General features: G+C 48.1%; 1 non-coding gene across 1 annotated transcript; it reads right to left on the bottom strand.

Annotated features, from left to right (window-relative positions):
- Positions 1 to 17,018: 17,018 nt before the first annotated feature.
- Trnaw-cca (transfer RNA tryptophan (anticodon CCA)) lies at positions 17,019 to 17,090 on the bottom strand. The gene has a single exon. It is a non-coding gene; the product is annotated as a tRNA-Trp (tRNA).
- Positions 17,091 to 22,344: the final 5,254 nt, after the last annotated feature.

A 22,344-nucleotide genomic window follows, 5' to 3' on the forward strand; every position in this document is an offset into this window, starting at 1 on the left:
CCGGATACATCGTCTCCAAGGGGCAAGGCGGTGACGGCTGTAGTAAGTGGCGGAACAGCTGAGCAGTCGGCTTCATGAAAAGCTCGTTATCAATATAACTACTTTCGAGATAATATAGCGCAATATGCTTGAGGTGCGGGCTGATGTGGGCAATGTCCACAGGCGGAGGCAAGATGCGAGGGCGTGACAGCTGATAGAGCCGCTTCGTGACGGTGTCTTCGCTTGCAGTGAGTATCTGCCATGAGCGTTTCAGATACATAGCCAGGGCGTGGATGCCTGTTCCCGCAAGAGTGCTTTCATCGCCTGAAGTTTGGGTATCCAATTTTTATTAAACATGTCCAGAGTCCGGAACGACGTAGATACCAAGATGTTTTCTGGTCTGTACACAGGGCAGCCAGGCGTCGCCTGTGATGAGTTGTTCTTGACCAAGCGTTAAGATGGCGGATTTATTGAACAGTGCACCGCTATCTCTCTGAAATTCCCCAAGAATGCGCTTCGCTGCGGCGACGTCGCAAACATCGTTAAGGAGCACGCTGATACCGTCGGCGTATGCTTGGACCACAGACTTTATACCATAAAACTCGAAACCAGGCAGGGTATGATGTAGGTGGCGCAACAAGGATTTCACAAGGATTGCATAGAGCGTCGTTGAGAGAGAGAGAGAGAGAGAGAGAGAGAGAGAGAGAGAGAGAGAGAGAGAGAGAGAGAGAGAGCAGCCTTGCTTGATACCCCGTGAGAGCTGGACGTACTCAGTCGATGAGTTATTGTTCACGACGCTTGTACGGATACCATTTATACAGTTAATGGTTCAAATGGCTCTGAGCACTGTGGGACTTAACATCTATGGTCATCAGTCCCCTAGAACTTAGAACTACTTAAACCTAACTAACCTAAGGACATCACAGAACACCCAGTCATCACGAGGCAGAGAAAATCCCTGACCCCGCCGGGAATCGAACCCGGGAACTCGGGCGCGGAAAGCGAGAACGCTACCGCACGACCACGAGCTGCGGACTACAGTTGATGATTCGGACAAAATTAAGACTGAAGCCCATCATTTCCATCACGTTGCTGGGATAGTGATAGCATTTCTTCGCTTTGACAAGGCTTATGATAGAACTGACTATGGCCATAGGAGTGCGGATGACCCAAGTGAGGGACACGAGATCACTATACAGTGCCACAATGTTGGACAGTGATCGACCACGGATCGAACTCATTTTGTATGGTCCCAGAAGATCGTGTAACAGCTGCCGAAATAGGGCACTGAGGGTGCGTGTCAGAAGTTTAAAGTCTGCATTGAGCAAAGTAATGGGCCGCAAATCTTTGTTGGTGTTAGGCTTCGGTGTCTTACGTACTGAAACAGTTGCCGGCCGTTGTGGCCGAGCTGTTCTAGTCGCTTCAGTCTGGAACCGCGCGACCGCTACGGTCGCAGGTTCGAATCCTGCCTCGGGGATGGATGGATGGATGGATGGATGGATGGATGGATGGATGGATGGATGGATGGATGGATGTGTGTGATGTCCTTAGGTTAGTTAGGTTTAAGTGGGTCTAAGTTCGAGGGGACTGATGACCTCAGATGTTAAGTCCCATAGTGCTTAGAGCCTTTGTTGGTTGTTTTTGGGGAAGGAGACCAGACAGCGAGGTCATCGGTCTCATCGGATTAGGGAAGGAAGTCGGCCGTACCCTTTGAAAGGAACCATCTCGGCATTTGCCTGGAGCGATTTAGGGAAATCACGGAAAACCTAAATCAATTTGGCCGGACACGGGATTGAACAGTCGTCCTCCCGAATACGAGTCCAGTGGCTTAGAGCCATTTGAGCCACTTTTATTGAAACAGTTAACTCTCTGTGAAAGCAGGGAGTAGAGCAATTCCACGAAGTATTTCGTTGTACATCTTCTTAAGTCCGTCCCCTAAGATAGGCAATTATTTGACCTAAAATACGACCGAGAGCCCGTCCGCGTCCGGAGATTTATTACGCGGTTAGTGAAGGGAGCCAGCAAGTCTCGATTTTGGTCGTCTGTGATGTGGTACGGCGGGGTTCTATAGTGATACCATTCCTGCAGTTTCTCGTGTGGTGCACCTGTACGAGTGCAAAGTGCGGCAAAGTGGTTGGTAACATGGTTTTTGATGTCTCGCTGTAGGATATAACAAGCACCGTCGGCGTCCTGTAACTTGTGAATAAGTTTCCTGCGCGCCGCATGTAACTGTTGGACAATATGGTGTACAGACGTCTGCTGTGGGGGCAAGTTGGTGAAGTCACGTGCACGAATCTGGTGGCCGACAGCGGTTCGTCACATCAGGGCTGCAATTTTCCCTTCTATTCTGCGCATCTGCGTGATATTATTAGGCACCTGATGATAATCCTTGTACAGTTCTCGTAGAGCGCAGAAGTAGAATTCAGTAATTTCCTTCTCACCGCGCGCACTAATCCTGGCGTTGTGTTTGATGCAAGTAATGAGTTTCCCCTTGGCATAAAGCGTCCACCAATCAATCCATGTGGGGTACGTGGGCCTGCGTGATGTTACGGTATGCCAAACTGACAGGATCTCCCGCTCTCAAGTTGCGTCTTGTAAGAGGCGACAGTTGAGTTGCCATCGTCCGGAGCATCTGTAAACTTCCTGCGGTGAGTGAGTGGGGACGGTGTGGTAAGCGAGATGGTCACGGAAATTAACGGGCCAATATTCGCAACTTCCCATGTTAGCTAGAAGACCCCGTTGCACATATATATGATCTAACCTGCTGAAGACGTCGGTGTAAAGAGAGTAAATGCAACGTCATCAGGATGGAAGGTCGAGTAGCTGTAATTCCGTAACCAGTGTTAGTAGTTCCCGGCTGAAGTTAAAATTCGGCGTTTGATCAGTGCCACGCAAAACGCAGTGGAAGTCACCTCCCATAATATTGCGCAGGTGCAAGTTGGTGATTAAACTCGCGATCTCTCCAACGTAAAACTCTCTCCTCGCCGCACGCGACCGAGCGGGGTGGCGCAGTGGTTAGCACACTGGACTCGCATTCGGGAGGACGACGGTTCAATCCCGTCTCCGGCCATCCTGATTTAGGTTTTCGGTGATTTCCCTAAATAGTTTCAGGCAAATGCCTGGATGGTTCCTTTGAAAGGGCACGGCCGATTTCCTTCCCAATCCTTCCCAATCCTTCCCTAATCCGAGCTTGCGCTCCGTCTCTAATGACCTCGTTGTCGACGGGACGTTAAGCACTAACCACCACCACCATCGCCGCACGCGCGCTGGAACCGGAAGGGGCGTATGTATGAAGAAGGAGAACATCATTGAATTGGGCGGCAATGCCTCGTCCGGTAGGTAACAAGGCCACACAAGAAAATTAAATACCTTCTGTGGCGTGCGTACTGTAAGACCCTCGGTACACACACCATCAGATTACTTGACTTGTCGCTCTAACGAAGTAGACGAGTGTCAGCAGTCAGAAGTTCCTTTGGTCTTGGTACGTTAATCTTATTCTCACATATCTCTGGTACTTGACAAAGTGTCTATTCATTTATCTTAATGGCTATGTACAGGAATATGATAGTCTTATTAGGTGCAGACTGAAACTTGACTACAGGCTAATGCAGACTGACTAATCGGAGGCCTATACACTCGTTATAATATCTGGCGCGTTCAGGTATCACTGCGCGAGTGTGATCCGCGAGGAGAAAAGGTTCTACGTTAGCAGCAATCTCATTGGCTGCGTTACATATTAATACTCGGATCGGCGGAAGCAGAATTTAGTCAGTCTTTATGGCAGCGCCATCTCGTAGAGCGGAGACGGAGGAGCGCTGCGCCTGCGCTGTTGTGCGTAGCGGGGCACGCTCTAGTGGGAAAGCTATGTTCGCGCTGACTTACTCGGAACTATGTACGCAACACCTTCATTACACAGAATGATCGTACCGGCCTCCGTTCCAATATTGACAATGGCGTCATAACCCGGGACGTCGGCTAGGAGTGGCGTCATGGCTTCCTGTAAGAACATAATTTCGATGTCAGCGTCCCGTAAATACTGTCTAAGGCAGTAGACTTTTACTTGAGAAACGATGCAATTAGCAATCAAAGTAGAAATCTTATAGGATTACCGTGAACGAAGAGATGTGGGACGACTGGTTATCTGCAGATGGAAACAGGTATGATTCGTATTCCGTCGGTAGCCGTCCTCTTCGGAGGTCGAATATATCTATACTTCGCCGTCCTTGGACGCTGCATTGTGTCGAGATGCCAGCGGCGTATCTTCCGTTGCCATCGGTTCTCCGTGGTCGTGATCGCCAGCCATATCGTCAGTATCACCCGCCCAATCAACGACAGAGACAGCGGTTGTCGTACCTTCTGTGCCGGTTCCAGATCCACGCTGCGTTCGGTTACCGTGGTCATGGGGCACTTCAATCGTCCGCGGTGGGCACAAGTCTCTGCCCCTCCCCTCTCCCCCCTCCCATGTCAAGGTTGGAAACATTAAAGTAAATACTCATGGGTGTAGCCAACTACTGAAAAAAATCGTCGTTCCCCGAGGTTTCGTCGCTGATCATGCGGCCTGCTTGTTTGGCCTTTTCACGCAAGGGGGGCGCCGATTGTGCTGTGCTGCCTCAGGACGAGCGGTCTGACGTTTCTTGTGCTTTGTCGGGGAGGACCCATCGACGGAGGCTTCCGCAATCTCTGAAGGAAGAGTAAGATTCCCTGACTCGTGCCGCCTGTCAGTGTCGTTATTAGACGTTTCGACAGCGTCGACCCTGGGTTCCTCGTGTTGGGCGTCATTGGGCACCGCCGCTGGCAAGCCATTGTCCGGCAAAGCTGCTTCAGTGGTATGGATTTCCAAAGGTACATCGGCATCATCCGTAATACCGGCTATACTAGATCCTACGTCCGCGGCCGACGCCGTGTTTGTATCAGCACGGACCGCCGCTACATAAGTAGTCGGTAATATTGTTTTCGTGGAAGTGTGTAGTCCACCCACAGGCAGCTGCGTTACTCATCTTTGGACGCACTGAGCTCGGACGTCTCCCGTGGAATTAGAACCTGAACATGTTCTTGGCTGCCCTTCATACAGGATTATCACCTGTACCCACAAATCGTTAGGCATGAGGGAATATGTCGTTGCAATTCGAGTTTTATTTGCCGCACACCATTCGAGACAAGGTACTTGTGGAACAAGACCAACTTTTCGGCAACGTTGCTGATTATTTTACCGTAGGACTTAATAGATGCATTGATTTGTTCCGCCCTTATTTCGAAAGGCAAGTCGAAGATCCCGACGGTGCGAATTCCAAGCCCGGCGTGGACAACGGTCACCTGACACACATTTCTGTCACTGTGTCGAAATTTGAATGTACCGCCACATGACTCGACGATTTTGTCACACATTTCGGGGTTGCGCAGTTTGTTATATACTGTACCACTAACAACCGCAAGTGGATCCCACCGATATCGGCGGGAGGTAATTTACGTCTTCATCGAGGAATCGCTCTATTTTGTAAAACCTGGGTCGTGGACAACTGCCGTCAAACACAAACTTCAAGCTGTCATTCCTCTCTGGGTGATCCATGTTAGTTTCTAATTGGTTCCAAGTTCCGTTGAAGCTGTGCAGTTACCGCTGGCTGGTGCTTCAGAACTTCCGCAACAGCAAACTCAGGCAGACCAACAAGTATGTGTGGCTCAAGTTCCTGCTGGAAGTACACACAGAAAGACCGTGGTGATAGTACACAAACAGCGTCTCCGGGCGCATACGATACACATCACGTGGCAGCCGCTCCGATTCAGGACTCTCAACAACCGGAATGTCATCAACTTCAGGAGGGTGCCGGCCGCGGTGGTCTAGCGGTTCTAGGCGCGCAGTCCGGAACCGCGCGACTGCTACGGTCGCAGGTTCGAATCCTGCCTCGGGCATGGATGTGTGTGATGTCCTTAGGTTAGTTAGGTTTAAGTAGTTCTAAGTTCTAGGGGACTGATGACCACAGATGTTAAGTCCCATAGTGCTCAGAACCAACCACGAGGGTATACAAACACAACAGTCTTCGTCTATCGGTGACAACAAACAGCTTCGGGCAGCGAGTGTTGCCAAACAGGCTGACAGTGCAAGTGATGGCTCAGCTGATCGCTCGCCAGAGGAATCGACGAGTGCGAGATGTGCCGGCAGAGCAGCTTGACATCACCCAAGACCCTCCCACGCCGCCGCCTGCAGAGGTGCTCCAGTGTCCGACCCAGGATCCGAGTGCAACCGAATGTAAATGCTGTGCGGAAAAAAAGTAACAACAAAGACACAAGAATACAACTCAATGACCTTCAAAGACATTTGCTCCCTCCACTTTTACAACGTACTGTCATTACGTCACAGACCTATACGATCACGACATTAAATATTAATAAAATCAGATCAGAAGTAAAACTGAAGGGCAGAAAACAATATCTCTAGGAGTCAGGAGCAGCCCCCCAGAGGGTCCACAACTCTTTTGTGGATACGTGCGTGGCGAGCACGGGGCCCCGAGCTATTGCAGCCTTCTTTCTCTCCAGGGATGCATTTCCTTCCCCTTCCCCTTCCCCTCCTTTCCCCTCCTTGCTCCTTTACCGTCGCCATCTCGTCTCCCTCTCTTGGTGTCCTTGCTTATGTTGGCCCCCGCTATCCTCCTGGTTCTGTTGGTTTTACAATTCGGCTTTGTTGCGTAATCATCTCCTCCTTTTGGCATTCCTTGGTCCCCCTCTGGGGTTTGACCTCCATTACAAAATTTCTCCTCCGTAGTGTGAGCCATTTGGGGAAGAGCACCTTACCTAGTGTCTCCGACATGCGCCCTCCTAGTACAGTTCACCTTTTCTTTCACGTCGTTGTCTGATGCTAGGGTGCATAGCCATCATGGTAGCCAGCCCGTGTGGTGGGTCGCTATGTATCCTTTTGGTTAAGCCCCCTGAACACACAGGGATCACACTTCTGATACCTGAGCTATGACCACCTCATGCATGCCTTGGAGTGGTTGCTCGTCATCCTGGAGCATCGGAACTCCCAGCAATGGCCGCCGTGCCAGACGGCCCTTGCTGTGGCTGGGTGGCGCCTGTGAGGAGAGTCCCTGATCGGAGTGGGTGGTATCAGGGCGGACGCTATGCAAATGAAACACATACGGGTCCAGAACTCTGGCCGTTCTTCTGCGGCCGTCTCTCAGCGTGGAACTGATTCTTGAAGTGCTGCTTCTCTTGCCCCTTGGCCTTCCCTTCCATGGCTACCCGTTGGGAAGAGGGTCAGGCCCATTGGCTAGGGGCGAAACCTTTCCCCTGTTATCTAGTTTGCACCAGGACTGATGGGATACTTTCACCAATACCAAACCTTTATTCTTTATGGAACACATTGAAGACAAGTTTGGCGAAGTGGACTCCCTGAGCAAGATGCGGTCGGGTTCGTCGCTGATTAAAACTGCTTCAGCTGCCCAATCTGCGGCCCTTCGTGCCTGTACCCATCTTGGCACAATTCCTGTGTCCATTACCCCACCCCCCCCCCCACCAGTGTCTAAATATGGTACAAGGTGTGATTTTTCACAGGGACCTCATCCTTCAAACTGATGAGGAACTTCGGGACAATCTCGGACGGCGGGGTGTTCACTTTGTTCGGCGTGTTCAGAAGGGTCCTAAAGACAACCGCATTGATACTGGTGCCTTTATCCTGGCCTTTGAAGGGGATACCCTCCCTGAGAAAGTAAACGTTATGGTTTATCGATGTGATGTGAAGCCGTACATCCCACCTCCTATGAGATGTCTTAAGTGCTTGCGTTTTGGACACATGTCTTCCCGCTGTTCACAGGCCCCACTCTGTGGTGACTGAGGACGTCCCCTCCATGAGGGGAGTCCCTGTGTTCCCCTCCCGTGTGTGTAAATTGTCATAGTAGTCACTTTCCACGTTCACCGGATTGCCCAGTATATAAGAACGAAAAGAAGATACAGGAGTATAAGTCTCTCGATCGTTTAACCTACACAGAGGCCCGTAAGAAATATGCAAGACTTCACCCTGTGTCCATGACATCTAGTTACGCCTTGGTTACATCTTCACCCCTTCCTCCCCCTTCCTTACCCCGATCCTGGACCCCTCTCCTCTCCCCCCCCCCTCCCCTGCGGCTCCCACATTTTCTCCTCTGGGCGCTGCTCCCCCTCCCCAGCCGGAGAAGTGTCCCACTCCTTCGGCGTCTGCCGGTCAAGGGCACCTCTCCCGGGATGCCCCTTCCCAGCACCTTCCAGGCCAAAGGTCTGCTGCTGCGCGACGACCGCGAGAGCCGCGGTCTGTCGGCCCCCAGGTCGCCCGGTCTCTTCCTGTTCCTGATCTTGCTGCAGCTGGCTCCTTTATGCCACACAGCCCTCCTCGATCTCAGCCTGAAAAGAAGAAACATAAGTCCTGGGACAAAGAGCCTCTGGTGTCACCGGATGTCCCTTCCCCGACTTCACATCCGGATTCTGACTTGTCGTTCATGGATGTCGCCCCCTCCTTCTCGGTGACGGGTGGGGACCCGGCCGTATGACTGGCTTTAGCGTGTTCACCCCCCATTTAAGCCATCGTTTTGTGGTTCTCCAATGGAATTGTAATGGATACTATCGTCACCTTCCGGAATTGAAATCCCTTCTTTCGTCCTACTCTACAGCTTGTGTGGTTCTCCAGGAATCTCATTTTACTGATACTCACTCAACGACCCTCCGTGGGTTCCGTGTTTTCTGTCGAAATCGGGTCGGACCCCTGCGGGATTCTGGTGGCGTTTGTACGTTGGTCCGTACAGACATTGCTAGTACGTGGATTCCTCTTCAAACTACATTGGAAGCGGTTGCTGTTAGGGTTCACTTAGACTCTGTGGTCAGAGTTTGCAATCTATATCTCCCTCCTGACAGGACTCTTACACCTGCTGCCTTAACTTCCCTTCTTCAGCAACTTCCTCCTCCCTTCCTCCTCCTTGGGGATTTTAATGCCCATCATCCCTTGTGGGGCAGTGCCTTTCAATCTAGATGAGGTCTTCTTATAGACCAATTTATTGCAGACCACGACTTGTGCCTTCTTAATGATGGCTCCCCTACTCATTTCAGTGCCGGTCATGGTACCTTTTCTGCCATTGATCTTTCTCTTTCTTCTCCCTCTCTCCTCCCTTCATTACACTGGTCGCCACACGACGACCTTCGTGATAGTGACCATTTCCCGTTGATTATCTCGCTCCCTTCCCGCTCCCCGATGGAGAGGTTACCTCGCTGGTCTTTCCAACGTGCCGATTGGCGTATATACACTGCACAGGTCGTGTTTCCTCCCTCTTCATCGGGTTGTATTGATGACGTCCTACGTGACATGTCTGTCGCGATTGTTTGCGCTGCTAGCCTTGCTGTCCCGCGCTCATGTGGGCCATTTCGTTGCCGGCTAGTCCCATGGTGGAGTATGGCCATTGCCATTGCCATCCGTGATCGCCGTCGAGCTTTGCAACATATTAAGAGGCACCCATCCGTAGCCAGCCTTACTACCTTTAAACGCCTCCGCGCTAAAGCCCGTTATTTAATCAAACAGAGCAAGCGGATATGTTGGGAACGATTCGTTTCTTCCCTTGGTTCTACTGTCCCCCTGTCACAGGTATGGGCTACACTTTGCTCTCTCCAAGGTTGTCATCGGCAGTCCACCCTCCCAGGCCTTCACCTCCCAGATGGCCTTTGTACGGACCCATTAGTTCTTGCAGAACATCTTGCGACCTATTTTGCAGTGGCATCAGCATCAGCCTCCTATCCAGCTGCTTTCCTTCACCAAAAACAGCGGGCTGAAGCTTCTACCTTATGTTTCACCCCTTGCGAATCCGAATCTTACAACTAACCTTTTACTGAATGAGAATTTCTTTCTGCTCTATCTTCTTCTCATGTTACGGCCCCTGGCCTAGATTCCATTCATAACCAACTGCTTTAACATCTCAGTGCTCCACAATGGCAACATCATCTTCGGGTGTTTAACCGTATCTGGCTCCAGGGTGACTTCCCTTCTCAGTGGAGGGATACCATCGTGGTTCCTGTCCTTAAGCCTGGTAAGAACCCCCTATCTGTTGACAGCTATCGGCCAATTAGTTTGACCAATGTTGTTTGTAAGTTAATTGAACGGATGGTAGCCCGTCGGCTCAATCGGGTCCTCGAATCTCGGGATCTATTGTCCCCTTACCAGTGTGGCTTTCGATCATTTACTTCGCTTGGAATCCGCAGTTCGGCAGGCTTTTTCCCAGCGCCGCCATTTGGTTGCAGTGTTTTTTGACCTTCGCAAGGCCTATGACACGGCCTGGCGCCATCACATCTTACTTACCCTTCATCAGTGGGGTCTTCGGGGCCCACTACCGATTTTTATCCGCCAGTTCCTCATCCATCGGTCATTCAGAGTTCGAGTTGGTACTGCTTTTAGTTCTCCACGGACCCAGGAGACGGGCATCCCACAGGGTTCTGTCTTGAGTGTCCTTCTTTTCCTCATTGCTATCGATGGACTTGTGGCCTCTGTCGGTCCCTTGGTCGCCCCTGCCCTGTATGTGGATGATTTCTGCATTTGGGTTAGTTCCTCCTCGATGGCATCTGCAGAACGGCGGCGCCAGGGAGCTATACGGCGTGCCTCTGCATGGACCCTCTCACACGGGTTTCAATTCTCTCCTTCAAAATGGCGGGTGGTCCACTTCTGTCGCCGTACTACGATCCACCCTGATCCAGAGCTCTATCTTGATGCACAACGATTGCCTGTGGTCCCACAGTTTCGTTTCCTGGATCTTCTTTTCGACAACAAGCTCACTTGGCTGCCCCATATCAGACTCCTGAAGGTAGGATGTTTCCGTAAACTGTCCTTTCCTTCCTTGCCCACTCCTCTTGCGGTGCGGACCGTTCCCTCTTCCTCCGTCTTTATCGTGCTGTAGTTCTGCCTCGCTTGGACTATGGTTGTCAAGTTTATGGTTCAGCTGCTCCTTCCACACTGCACATGCTGGATCCAGTCCACCATTGTGGTATCCGTTTGGCCACCGGTGCCTTCCCTACTAGCTCTGTTGATAGTCTCCTGGTTGAAGCTGGGATCCCCCCCCCCTTTCTGTTCGGCGGACCCAGCTTCTGGTGTCTTATGCACTCGCTATCCGTTCCTCTCCTACTCATCCTTCCTATTCAATCCTGTTCCCAGACCATGGACGTCGCCCACCCGACTCCCGCCCACGGGCGGGTTTACCGGTTGGGCTCCGCCTTGCGTCTCTCTGTCCTGATTTTCAGCTTCCTTCTTTGTCCTGTCTTCCTCGCTCCCTCCCCTCCACCCCCCCTCGGTTAGTTCCTCGGCATCTAATTCGGATGGATCTCCGCTGAGGTCCGAAATATTCCATCCCCCCGGTGGTGTTCCGTTCCTTTTTCCGCCAAATTTTATGGGAGTTTCGGGATGCTATTGTTTTTTACACTGATGGCTCTAATTCTGCTGATCACTTGGGGTATGCCTTCACGTCCTCTGTTGGAACGAAAAATCATCTGCTGCCACCTACATGTGGGGTGTTCACTGCAGAATTGATGGCAATTTCCCAGGCCCTTACCTTTGTTAAACAGTCCCAACACAACCGTGTTTTGTTATGTGCGGACTCGATGAGTGGCCTTCTTGCTATTGACCGGTGTTTTTCGCGCCACCCCTTGGTCTCTGCCATCCATGACCATCTCGCTGATATTCACCGTGCTGCTTGTTCCATTGACTTCCTTTGGGTCCCCGGGCATGTGGGAATCCCGGGTAATGAGCTCGCTGATCGTTTGGCTGAGGAACAGTCACTTACCCCCGTTTTCTGTAGCCCCTCCTGCAGCGGATTTACGGCTTCACGTCAAATCCCACTTCGCACAGTCATGGGCCAATTCTTGGGAGGCTACTCCCCTGTTTAATAAACTTCGTGGGATTAAGGTGACACAAGGCCCGTGGCGTTCTTAAAAAAAAAATGGTTCAAATGGCTCTGAGCATTATGGGACTTAAAATCTGTGGTCATCAGTCCCCTAGAACTTAGAACTACTTAAACCTAACTAACCGAAGGACATCACACACATCCATGCCCAAGACAGGATTCGAACCTGCGACCGTAGCAGTCGCACGGGCGTTCTTCCTTTCGCCTCTCCCAAAAGGACTCGACCACACTGTGTCGTCTCCGCATTGGCCATACCAGGCTGACCCATGGTTTCCTTTTGCGTGATGAGCCACCCCCACTATGTGGTTGTGGAGCCTTCCAGTCAGTAGCCCACATTTTGGTTAAATGCCCACTTCTTTTGGCTCTGTGTGCGAAGTACAGACTCGCCCACACTTCACCTTTGATGTTGGCTGACGATTCCCGGATGGTCTCTCTGGTTCTCGGTTTCCTCCGGGAAAGTGGTTTTTATTCTCAGTTTTAAGGTTTTTAATCTCTCTATGGTGTTGGGGCAGGGCGGTGAATGTTGGGGTGTCTCCCACTGTAAGCCGTGTTTGGAGTTTCCCGATTCACCTCCCTGACCGAGATCCTCTTTTCTTCCCCTTTTACTCTGTTTTTACCCTTTTTTTAAGGATTGGTTAGTCTCCTTTTCCCATACGTATTTCTACATTCCAGCGGTTGCACCTTTTAAGTCACAGGTGGTCTTGCCTATGCTGCTTCAGCATAGCGTTGGGTTCGATCTCTTGCTGACTTTCTCATTTTGTTTTTTACCATTGACAACATGACTGCCCTTTTACGTTTTTCCCTTTTTCCCTTTTATTGTTCTGACTTTCCGGAGATGTCCCATTAGCGGAATGAACCATATTTGAAACAAGGGACTGATGACCTTGCTGTTTGGTCTCTTAAACCTCAAACAACCAAACAGTTTGGAGCAGATATAGGCCTTTTGCAGGAGGTGCCAGGAGGTGCCCATACCACACGCAACTCTTCCTGGTTGTGTCGTGATCACCTATTTTTCCCCCCTTCACGAACATGTCTTACTTAGAGAAGGAATTCCCGCCACTCAGATTGACAAATTAGAATCAGGTAGAGATATGGGTGTCACCGTTCTTGGCATCACCATCATCAACTTGTACGCGCCTTCTGGCAGTACCTATAGAGCAGAACGAGCGATTTTTTTTAAGGAACATATCATCTGTTAGTTACGGAAAAATCCCGAACGTGTTGTTATTGGAGATGATTTTAATTGTGTCTTATCCCAGAAAGATCAGTCCTCGAATTTTAATTATTCGTCTGAATTAAAGCTCCTCGTGACCGACCTCAAACTTAGAGACGCATGGGAAATTAGGCACCCGACCTTGGTACGATTCACTCACATCGTCGCGAATTCCTGTAGCAGACTTCAGAGGATTTGTGTTTACGAAGTTTTATAGAATGTGTTGTTAAAAGTAGAGACGGTACCCTCCAGCTTCTCCGATCACAGTGGTGTCATTGCGTGCCTGAATTTACTACCACAACCAACGCGTTGGTATAAAAATTAATGGAACCTGAACGTATCATTATTAACGGATGCTGAACTAGAGGAGGGGGTGCGACACGCTTGGGAGCAGTGCTTGCGCGCTACCAAAAACTTACGTAGCACCATAGAGCGATGGACTCAGCACGCAAAGACCAAACCGCGAAACGTCATTATATTCTTCGGTATTGTCAGAGCAGCGGCGATAAAAAAAGACTAAGGAATTTTATTAAACCATCTCACGAGACCTATATGATCGAGCAGACGCCGCGACCACCAGAATAGAAGGCATTATAAAAATAAAGGCGAAATTAATCAGTCTTAACAGGGTGCATCTGGAAGGTCTTAAGATCAAATCTAAAGTGAATTCGGTCAGGGACGATGAAGCAGCCGCTCTGTTCCACCTCGTCAAACATGCAAAGAACAGGACGACGGCTTTTATTGACGCACTGAAACTCGGTGATGGCACGACGGTTGACACCCAGCGAAAAATTGTCAGGGCACTGGGCGGCTATTTTGTAGACACCAACACATCAGCGGCTATGCCCGCCGACTGCTATGACGAACTGTTTAGCGCCATTTCCTCTACCATAACTACAGAAGGAAATGACACCATCTCTTTGGAATTCAGTAATAAAGATGTTTCGGAGATTGTGTGCAACTCACCAGTCAAGAAATCCCCTGGCCCAGACGGATTACCCATTGAATTTTACAGGCGATATTGGCACACCATCGGGGACAAAATCACACAATTAGTGAACGATGTTTTGTAGGGGAGGCTGTCCCACTTGCCTTTAAGAAACTGCAAAATTGTGCTTGTCCCTAAACGCAGAAGTACTAAAAATATCGCCAACTTCCGCCCCCATTTCATTGCTTAACTCCGACGATAAAATTGTCGCTCGTGCAATCAAGGTGCGAGTACTGCCACTCACTGCAAAATTCATTCGACGTCTGCAGACATGTGCTTCGGGAGAACTGCATTGCAAACGGCTGCTTTTTACCGCGGCATCATTGCTTTAAAGAACGCCAATAACGTGCAATGTGAGCTCATCTTTCTGGATTTTTTAAAGCCTTTGACCTCGTCAATCACGAGTACCTGCTTGAGACCATGAAGAGATTGGGTTTCTTGCAGAACACGACTGACATGATCAAAAACGTGGCACTGGGGATAAACGCAAAACTTTCTGTAAACTCGCAATTAACCCAACCGATTCAAATTAACAGAGGAATTCCAGAAGGAAGCCCTTTGTCCATGTTGCTTTTTGTTCTTTCACTCGAACCTCTGTTACTTCGATTGCAGGCGAAACTCAGAGGAATAACAATTTCAGGAGAAAAAACTGTAATCGGAGCTTATGCCGACCATTTGGGTGTGGTGGTCCGCAATGTCGATGATGTCACCACTTAAGCGTCTCAACTCCAGCAGTACTGTTTGGTGTCGGGGGCGAAATTGAATGACAAGAAAAGTAAATTTCTGAACGTCTGTGACCTCCAGCATTTGCGCGTTGATTCTGCTACACAAGTCGGAGTACACAAGGCTCTGGTCATCATGTTGACGGAGTTCTCTTTAAAGATGGCGGCGGTTAACTGAGGGAAGTAGTGCGTAAAATCAGCGGTGCCCTAATTGACAGTTACCACAAAAGCCTCAATCAATTTGATCGAATCCAACTTGGTTGCTGGGCAACTATTCAAGCTAAGTTTTTAATTAATTTGGTAGTGACAATTATTTGGACTTAAAGATGTTTATGGACATCGAATTCGCCAAAACATGCACGTACCCGAATCATGGGAAACTTTTCGGCAATATGCTTAAAGTAGCGTTTCATCGCATTGGTACAGGGTAGGTCAACTGAGTGTACGGGGCCGCGGGACACCAGTAGTGCCGCGAAGAGGCCCCACTGCATCTGTGTCGCGTCCTGGCTCCCCCTCACACTCCGGCGTTCACTGACTCGCTGCACACTGGACAGAGGAACTTTTATTGAGTTAGAAAGGTAGCTGTGTTTTGTTACTTATACTCTTCGAGAAGATCAACTTCCCTCAGCGACAAAGTGTTTTCGTTGTCATTTTTTACATTCCTCAATATTTTAAATGAAGGCTACGAGTTTAATTGTTCATAAAAGATCTTTTGGTTCGATGACATTAAAAAAATGGATAAGGCGTCGGACTTGAGATCCGAAGATTTAAAGAAAAGTTGGTAGAGCGTTAAAAAAGTTGGTAGAGCGGTAAAAAAAAGAAAGTGGTAGAACACTGGTCGTGAGTTCGATCCTCAAAGGAGGCAAATTAATTTTGGAAAGCATTGCGCGTCGTGGCCGTATAGGAAACAGTATCCAGAACTACGAAAAATTAGCGACAGGCGTTTTATTTAGAACTACTCTCGTGTGTGATTAGTGCGAATGGCGCAGATAAAGCATTGCCTAAGCGGTACAGCATTAGGCGGAATGAGGGCTCGAAAATTTATTTTTTGTGGTATATTTTCCACATTTCTCAGAGACGCGAGCCGCTGTCGCAGCACATGCAGCGAGAGAGGCCCTGCCCTCCACTCCGAATACAAAGTGCGTCGCTTTGATTCCAAAACTCTATTTGGTCGGTCTCGTAAGGGGTTGAATGTAACGAGTGGTTGGAAAACAGGAAGAGGTAGCGTCGATTTTTAGCACTGGACTTTGAGGCGGAGAATGGCTGTGTAGAACGAAAATATAAAAGAAAGTGCTAGAGCGTCTGCTTTGCATACATGAAGTCCTGGGTTCAAATCTCAGCTCCTCCAATTTTTCTCTCCCTGCAGCAGTACAGTGAAAACAGTTGCTTATCGCCATATTCTATAAAATGCATCGTACTAGATTCTTCCCCCACGCACGCGGATTTCGTACAGTTCGACGTCATAGCGAGAGGACGATGACCTGCAAGATCATGGGCTGCGATTTTCCCCCCCCCCCCCCCCCCCCCAATTGAAATGTTGCTGCTCCAAAGCCTTCGGTATGTTGGTATGGCGAGCGGAGTGCATCACAAACATTTATTTGCAACTTTTTTTTTTTTTTTTTTCCGAGATACTGAAAAAAGAAGGGGGCGCCGCGCGGGTTTAGCCGAGCGGTCTGTGGCGCTTCAGTCATGCACTGTGCGGTTGGTCCCGGCAGAGGTTCGAGTCCTCCCTTGGGCATAGGTGAGTGTTTGTCCTTAAAATAATTTAGGTTAAGTAGTGTGTAAGCTTAGGGACTGATGACCTTAACAGTTAAGTCCCATAAGATTTCACACACATTTGAACATTTTTGAAATTGAAGGGAACATCCGAGGTTGAACCGAGGACCTCTCGATCTGCAGTCGCTCTACGACTGAGCTACACACAATTTCACAATATTTGTATCACGATAACTTAAGGAAAAATATCATACTCAGCCTTGCTAAAGACGTCCAATCGAGCAAAAGATTGCATAATCATTGTCTCTCAGATAGATATCAGAGTTAAACGATATACATAACGAAATACTAGCCGCTTCGCGCCTGGAAAACGTGCGAGTCGGCTCCTTCGCCTTAATGTCAGAATTCGAAAATTGCAGGTTCTGTTCGCCCGTTCTCTGTAATCGTTTGGTATTTGAAATTTTCGTTTACGAAAGCCATAGGCGAGTACGTCAATTTTATCATTGTGACCCCGACGTGATTTTAACACGCAACCTTCTGATCTGGAGTCAGATGCGCTATCGTTGCGCCACGGAGTCGACGCTGCTTAGGTCCTTTCATGAATAGGTTCCTCCAACACTTACTGTACCGTTCAAACCTAAGAAATAATGACAGTAGGATCCACGAGAGATTCGTCCCAGATGTAGTTGCTCTGGCAGGTGTGTGTCAGTGGCGTTCAGTTCCGGTTGCGACGATGTGCAGATGGCACGTGTTGTGCCTCCACTGCGCCGTAGCGTGTGCAAGCTGCGAATACATTCGTTGTTTACGCTGTGTGTTGGGTTTCCTGTCTTGTGCTTACGCCAATTAACTTCGTTGTCAGTGTTTTGGGTCAATTTGTATTAGCGGTCTAGACGGCTACTAAGAGGATAAGTCATCAAGATTGTTCCCAAGGCAGGGTACCCTGTGTTTCGAATTTGACAAGTCTACACGTCATGTTCAACAGAGTTCCAAGGCAGTTCACGGTTTCATAGTGGATGTAATTGGCATTACGTCTGACCAAGTTCATACTGCCTATTATGACACCGATCTCTACTGTTTCTTCGTCAAGTTGTTAAACCCTGTGTTACTGGAAAGGATTCTGTTAAAATATGGGGAAAAGCTGAGTTCCGTCATCGTGGCGCCTCGGTGATTACTTTTTTCATTTACAATGCTGACGTAGAACACAAAAATGTCCGTGTTTACAACCTGCCACCGGAAGTAGAAAGCTGTTATTTACGTGGGATATTGACGAAGTATGGGGAGATGAAGCAAATTCCTAACGAACGTTGGTTTAGACAACATGGGTTACAATGTTTTAGTGACATTTCGTCTGTCGAAATGCACATCAAGCAGGATATCCCCTCTCATCGTTTTGTTTGGTGGTATAAAGTGCATGTCACATACTGTGTGCAGCCAGGTACATGCTTTATTTATAATGAAAGTGGCCCCTTACGAATGAACTGCCCAAAATGTGTATTTATTCTAAAAAATACGTTACAACAGCGATCTTGTTAGGAAGGCAGCAGTCACGGACATGGAACGCTCTGGTCCTAATGAAATAGACACGGGAGCGAAGTTTGCCTGCTGCCGACTTTCCGCCTTTTCGCCTTTTCCTTCAAAACCGATTGCAGACACGCCTGCATCCAAACCTGATGTGCAGCTGCTAAGTCACAAACGGTGACGAACGTGTGACGATGATAGCCCGGATGAGGATGTACAGGATTTCGAACACAGCGTCCGAAAAGAGACGCCGGTAACGGTGCATGATACAAGTTTCTCCGAACCATCACAAGCGTCTGTCGACGCAGCTGCCCTTGGTGTCATACCGAGTGACGTACAGGCAGCTCTGGCACCACAACTGCAGAGCACGCCGCCTGAATTCGCGAAATCAACACAAGCCGAATCAAAACTACTGCGCGCTTCCGATAAACATAACGAGGAAGGCAGTACTTGTATAGAAACTGCAGAATGTAGTGTGTCCGTCCTCAAACAAGCAAGAGGATCCCGCTAGTGACAACAAACCAACTTATCCTCTGAGTGAAACCGAAAGCAAGCCACCTCTTGAGGAAGTTCTTTCCGCAAAGCAGATAGGCGAGGCGTCTCATAAAGTTACGGATTGCAAAGTCAGTCAGGACCTTCCCACACCTCCGTTTGCCGATGTCTTGCCTGGCAGAACACGTAGTGGGACCAAAGTTCAACCGAACGGTAACGCAGTACGGAAGAAAAACCAACACGACGACTCACAAGTGACCGTTCGTGATACGACTATGAAACCCACTCCGAAGTTTCCATGGCATTGGGATGCGAACAGGATTTTTTAGTGAACATTTACGTACCTCACTGTGATTACAGCACAAGCGTAAAAAGTCGTCTCGCTGAACATAAATAAAATTAGAGCTGATCTCAAAGTTGCGGCACTACAGCAGTTTCGTTATAAATCTGACGCTGATATTGTGTTGTTGCAGGATGTTACTGTTTTGAATCTATCCATCTGTGGTTTTAAAACCATATCAAATGTTGCTACTGGGGAAAGTACAGGTACCGCTTTTTCATTACGGGAAGGTATTCCAGTTACTGAGATAGAGTTTTTAGATTCCGGTCGAGGGGTGAGCTGTAAAATTTATGATGTAACACTCGTTAACATTTATGCCTCGTCAGGCAACAGCAACAAATTCGAAAGATCACGTTTTTATAGGGAGGATGTTACGTAGCTGTTAAGGAGAAGATATCAAAACCTGGTAATAGGAGGTGATTTCACTGTGTTTTACACAAATAAATCAGTCCCATAATTTTAACTACTGCACGAGCTCGTTAAGAATACCAAGATGAAAGATGCTTGGGAATTGAAATACTCTACTTCAGTATAATTCACTTTTCTCGCCGCTTCTTCATGCACCCGTCTCGATAGAATTTATGTATCGAATTGTATCAGTGACAGAATCCTCGCACTTGATGTAAAGCGGCTAGTTTTACAAACCATTGCGCTGTTACAGCGACAGTTAACTTAAATAAACTGCCTACCAAATTATTTCGCTCCCCATGGATGTTAAATGTATCGCATCTGGCTGAAGCTGAAATAATTGACGTTATCAGGCATGTGTGGGATACTTGTTTGCGGTCCATCAATTTTTATCTGACTAAAGCAGTGTGGTGGAGCACTGTTGCGAAACCAAAACTCCGGAAAAGTCTAATTTATTATAATGCTCAAAAAGTAAACGCCTGCAAGAAGACTTTTGAGTTTTATTACACTGCGCTGCGAGAGCTGTATGATACATCCACTGCGACCAACACTATCTTTCCCTCCATTCAACGCGTCAGGTCTAAACCTGTAAGCTTTAAACGTCAACAACTGCAAGGTCTGAAAATCAAATCCAAACCTAAATCTGTTGCAGACACTGCAATGACATCTATATACCATATATTCAAGCATTTATCACGCCGCCGCCGAATTTTCATTGATGGTTTGGAAAGGGATAAGGGGGAATTGTGTTTTTGATAGGGCGATTACTCCTGCTAAAATAAGGACTTTCTATCGGATTTCATTCCAGAGTAAGTTCTAGCTTTGATCTCCAAGTCGCCTTCCTTTAAATCCTCTGGACCTGATGGTCTGCCAAAGGAGTTTTATATACAGTTCCGGAATGTACTTGGCGATACTTTTACTGAAATTGTTAATGATGTCATGAGAGGTGGTTCTCTTCCTGTAGAGTCCAAAGTGGGTAGAATTGTTTTAGTACCGAAGAGAACTGGTCACAAGCGACTAGATAATCTCTGTCCAATAAATTATTGAACTTTGATTGTAAACCCATTACCAGAACGATTAATAGCAGGACGACCCCCATCCTTGAGGAAGTTATTCACTCACATCAGTCTTGCCTTCCAGGGAGATCCATTATGACTCCAATTGCGGAGTACAGAGACATCATTTGTATAGCTTCCCTTTTTGTTGACTTTTGCAAAGCTTTTGACAGCGTTACTATTTAGACGGATCCAGCAATGAATTGGACTAGAAGAACGAGCTGTGGCAGTAATTCGGAATATAACAGGAATTACTGCTAGGATACTGTCAACGGTCAGCTGACACAGGCTATTAGCATACGGAAAGGTGTACCGGAAGCCAGTCCGTTGTCGATGTCGCTCTTTGTTTTGTCGCAAGAGCCATTTATGCAGAGATTGTGTAACACACTAACTGGATTTCTGTCTTAGGGGGGAATCTTGCTGTAAGGGCATACGCAGATGGTGTTGCTGTTATCCTACGACATGAGATTGAAGTGGCAAAACTGCAAGGTGTGATTGATACTTACAGCAAACCTTCCGGAGCGAAACTACGTGAGGGCAAATGTAAACTTCTTAGCATACGGGGTTTCGAATCTCTTACTAAACCGTGGGCACAGATCGTCGACCAACATGTTGCTCTGGGAATCCTCATCGATAGGTGTCACTTACGAATGGCAGCTAAAAACTGGAAACATACTGCGAACTGAATGCAGGGAGCTATAGTGGAAAACACCTGGCGATCGACAAATATCCTCCAGAAGATCAGGATTTAGAATACGTACATATTTTGTAAAGCTTACTATGTGGCTCAGATGTTCCCTATTCCAAAAATGCAAGCCAAAAAGATCATGCGTTTGTCCAGCTGCGTTGTGTGGCTAGGCCATATTTTCAAGTTAACTTACGCCACATTGTCAAAGTCCGTACAGGCTGGGGGACTGCAACTAACTGATTACAGTCGAAAGGCGATAGCACTATATATATATAAAAAGAACAACTGTGATAATTACCACGGAAACCCATACTATTACATCCAAGCTGTTTCGCATTGTTCGCCCCCGAATGTATGAGACCGCCAATTGGCATCGGAAAACTAAACTTTCAATTGCAACACATAGGTGCATATTATCTCGAAATGAGTTACTTAGGTGACAGTTCTTTTTAGCAAGACCTTGTCTCACGACCAAGTCCTTAATTGCCAAGTGGCAGGAGTGCGATGGTCCAAATACAATTGAAAGGCACTAACCACGAATCGCATGGACGGCAGTGGGGACCAATATCGCTCTCAAAATTCACTCATCCGATGTGTTTTCAGCCTGGCATAAAGTTATTCACAATATCATTCCAACAAACGAAAAACTCGACCGCATTGGTTTGATACTGACAAATGCCTCAAATGTGGATTACTAGACACTCTAAGGTACATTTTCACTTGCTGCGGACAACTGTTCAACTGGCATTGGGCGAGGAAACGATTGGCGTTCCTCACAAGAAGCGTTGAAAGTACTTATACAACTGATATCCTCCTGTGGCCTGATACAGAGTATTACCCCAAAATGGATGACACCAAGATATTTTGGGTTCCAGTTGTGATGAAGAATTCTGCCTCTGAAACTTACCTCCAGTTTTACGTTCGCCAACTGGTTATTTAGATGGAAGCAACACACTTCTGTTTTACTCTCACTGGGTTGGAGTCTCCAGATTTTGAAGTAATTGTCTAATGCAGACAGGTCATTGGCTAAAATCTCTTCTGTTGTCTTCATTTCCTGGTGTTTGACGGCTAGAGCCAGGTCATCGGCATAGCAGTATTTTCTGGACGAAGTGTCAGGTAGATCAGATAGATATAGGTTGAACAGTAAGGGTGAGAGAACTGATCCTTGAGGCAATCCGTTGTTCAGCTTCCTCTCCTTACTTATGTTGCTTCCAGTGATTACCTGGAACTTCCGATCACTTAGCATGCTGTTAATCAGCCGAGCCATTGTTCTGCAGGGTATGATGCGGAGAAATTTGTAGATAAGGCCTTCCCTCCACACAGTGTCGAAG

Source organism: Schistocerca serialis, chromosome 4 (genome assembly GCF_023864345.2).
Source record: "Schistocerca serialis cubense isolate TAMUIC-IGC-003099 chromosome 4, iqSchSeri2.2, whole genome shotgun sequence".
Lineage (NCBI taxonomy): Eukaryota > Metazoa > Arthropoda > Insecta > Orthoptera > Acrididae > Schistocerca > Schistocerca serialis.